Source organism: Mus caroli, chromosome 9, assembly GCF_900094665.2.
Source record: "Mus caroli chromosome 9, CAROLI_EIJ_v1.1, whole genome shotgun sequence".
In the NCBI taxonomy this organism is placed as follows: Eukaryota; Metazoa; Chordata; class Mammalia; order Rodentia; family Muridae; genus Mus; species Mus caroli.
In genome coordinates, this window is record NC_034578.1 from 90,093,769 (window position 1) to 90,097,817 (window position 4,049).

The window sequence follows — 4,049 nt, forward strand, 5'->3', positions numbered from 1 at the left end:
AAAAAAAGCCAATCTTTTTATATTCTTATTCTCTAGTAACATTTCAATGAATAAAATCTTCCTTTATCCTTAAATATACATATCTGAGCAAAATGATAAAAGTATAACCTTGTAGTTCCATTAAATAAGGTAAAGTCTACCGATAAAAATAAAACATTCATTTTAAAAACTTAAATGTAAAAAAAAAATGGATGTATGATCTCATATAGAAATGAAAACATTTTAAACATTTAAAGGGATTAAAGCAGAAATATAAACCACTATGAAGACGTAATAATAAAAGTTACAGTGACACACAACTGTATTTCTGTCACTCAGGTGGCTAATGTAGAGGAACCATGGGAGCCTAGAAGCTTCAGGTCTGCTTGGGCAGCAGAGCATGACCCTGTCTCAGTCAACCCATCAATAAGGCAAACTGGGAAATCTCTATCATAGGTTTAAAAAAGACTATCCTCAACATAGTAAAAGAATGCAAAGGCAGATTTTCCTAAGCAGTTGCTACTAGAGGACACAGCAATAAGACAGAGCTCAGCCTTTAACCTAGGTGGAACAGAGGCTAAGAGCACAGACAGCCAGGTAGCAGAGCAGGGTCAACATGTCACTAGCTGGGAAATTCCTGTGGGGCAAGCAGAGGGGTAAGAGGGAATCTGGATAATAGAACTCCAACTTGATGGGATTACACCTGAAGGGGACAGTTGATAGCTGTTGAGGACTGAGGGCTGAGGACTGGGGTTGATAGATGAGGAATTTCATCAAATAGTAAAGAAGGCATTTTGCTGAACTGACTCGGCAGAATTCTTGTATAAATGAGACCAAGCAAGCAGAACCACTAGGCAAAGGATACAGCCTAAAGTTGGGACAATCAGAGAGAAGATTTGCAGTCTGACTCAAATTAGCCCAAAGAGTCTGTCATGTGTTAGCAAAAAGAGCATGCAAATGACTCAGAACTGATTAATGTGATAAATATCACCCCAAACTATTTGATAGAAGACAGTTCACGGAAGAAAATATGGCTAATCAGCATGTCTTTAGATGATCGATTATCATCATAATGGGAAAAAAAGATTAAAATTAAAATAATCATTCTCCACCAACTTGATAGATGCAGTAAGTTCAACTGGTGATCCATAATCGTGAGGTTGTCATGGACCCCATACTTCCCAGAAAAGAGGAACCAAAAGGGCCTCAATATTTTATGCTTCTGGAAATGGTTTTAATGCAAAATAGCCTTTCCCAATGATTTAGACATGTAGCAGACCCTGTCCAAAACCCATCAAACCTCCCCCTTTTTTGGTCTCATAAATAAATAGCTGACTTGGAAGTATTTATCACTCTAAAACTAGCTAGGCACTGAGGACAACATTCTGACTCAGCTAATTAAGACTTTTTGATTGCAGAACAATCTCAAATGTAATTTATCTATTCCTACAGGACATCTAAGACAAAACAACCCCATTGAGACACTGCAATAGTCACATCGGTACTTTCATTTCAAATTCTGTCTCCTCTCCTGTTCCCTTTNCTCTTTGGTACAATGAAGGTGAGCCCAGTATGAGATGTAAAGAGAAGAGAAACTTCAGAGATATTTTGAATACAGAATTAAGTGCCTGGGCAACTGAGGTGAGAGGGGCATTCTCTAACAAGCTAACCCCCAGAAGTGGAAGCAAGTAAAGAGATCAGATTGGAAGAGGCTTGGTGTGACATGCCTGCAAACATTATAAGATGGAAAAGGAAAAACAACAAGAAAACGCCAGGAAAAACAGATGGGTGCCATCTGACCCAGTGGGAGGGTACTCACTAGCATGGATGGGGTCCTGGATTTAGTCCCCAGTACCACACGAAAAAGAAGAGAAACAAAAAGGAAATCTGGATAGGAAATAGACATTAATTTAGTGCACAACAACGGTTTGGTCTTGTAAAGTCAGTATAATAGCATAANAGAAAAGGGTGTTGCTATTGAAATTGCAGAATTATTTGATAAGGAATAAATCCTGTGTTTGCTGACTTCTGAGAAGTCAGATAACACAAGTGAGGAAAGTGTCCCTGGGACTGTGAAGCCTGGGCATCACTGGTATTGCCATGAGAACAGTTTCAATGCCATGTTACCAGCACACTACCTTAGAATCATATATGTGTCTTTCTACAATGTCAAAATGTATTAAATAACAATAATTTCACAAGCTTCGTAGGTTCTGTTGACTGGCTACAATTCGTGAAATAGCCCTGACTCCAGTGAAAGTTTGCTGAGTCAAGGAGAGGGTCTCGAATTCGTATTTTAATGACTAANGTTACCTCTTGATAACACTTTATACTTTACTTCACTCAGTAAATGCACCACTGGATATGCAAATCAGACGGTTACTCTGTGGCTGCTGCAGAAGGGATAAATTGGCCACAGAAGAGCTCTGGGGGTTCCAAAGATATGTTAGTGGAAGCAGGAGGCTGCTAGAGGTTAAGGGACTAGTCATAATGTCTGGTTCACAGGGTCAAACCACGCTGGAGGATCAAAGTTGAGCTGAGCATCAGTGTCTAATCAACTTGTCTAGGCAGGGTGTGGAACCAGAGAGGCAAAGGGCAGGATTGGATCCAGACAGACACAGTGGCGAACAGAAGGGCAGGCAGATAGCCTTTGGAGTAAGTTGTGTCAACAGTGGGAGCNGCCAAGTTTAAGTTTCTGGGATAATTGGGAGTTTTCTGACTGCTAGTGCCTTGGTAAACATTCTGGGTCANCAGATACAAAGTTAATAGAGGGCATCACCATCACCATGTTAGGTTTCTGCGCCTTTGAGGGGTTCCGGTGGGGGTGATGCTGCCTTTTTTCATTCTGGCATGTTCGGTAAACTTTGAGGCTTGTTTTCTGATAAGATTTTAATATGTCCATGTTCTCATTTGGTCCCAATTGACTCTGAAAAAGTCTATGTGACAGCATCCATCTTAGCTTTAGGAATACATTTCAGTCTGCATGTCCTGGATGGTGACAGATGCGTGGCACTATTTATATGCCCAACAAGAAGCAAAGCCATCCNGCCTCTGNGTTTGCTNCNAAAATGAACTCTAAAGCTGTTTATAAAGAAATCACCTAGCTAAGTCATAGTCCTCTTAACCACTGATGTAGACCTCGTGAGATAACTTAGAGCAGAACACACAGGCTGATCACTGAACTTCACCTCTAGGAATACATTCAAAGCCAATATTAGGAAGACNCTGAACACATGGGGTGAAAAGATCCCACAGAACTGTGACAGNAGGACAATGGAAACCATGAAAATGACTGAAATCAGTGGTTAATTAAATGGTACATTGTCCTATTTGGGAAGTTCTCCATTTGTTTATAATGGTCTTTTTGTTTGGAGNGTTGGCTAGTTGGTTTTTTACAGTGTTGTGGGTTTAATCTAGGATCTCAGACATTAGGCAAACACTTTACAAACTGAACTGCATTGCTAGTCTATCCAAAATGTGGAAATCTGCAGGAAATATTTCATGTAAAGTATTTTTGTTCTTGTTTTTGTTGTCTCTGCACATTTGAGACTAGGGATCACTCTGTAACATAACCAGCATCAAACTTGCAGTGACCCTCCTGCCTCTTGCCTTTGCCTACCAAGTGCTAGGCTTATAAGCACATGCCACAACACTTGGTTAATATGTTGACTTTTAAAAATAATATATATATGTATATAAAACTATGTAGTATAATTTAAATTTTCATAGAATCTAAAAATAGAAAGGGCCATATACTTTTAAAGAAACTCTATTAAACTTTTCCACAGAGATACAACTTCTATTATGTTTTTATAACAGTTTTTCAATATTTCTACCATGTGTATATGTTACTTTAATAGAAAAAACTATAANTGTTATACATATGTAAGCCATAGACTACCCATCAACACTAACACTTTTACTATTATTAAAGCCAATTTCACAATTCAAATATATTTCAAATAACTTGCTTGAACAATCTAAGATTGCTTGTAGTGACAAATAGGAGGAAGTTATTTTTTACATAAAATAACCATAGATTATGAAAAAAGAAATTTCAATTAATAGCC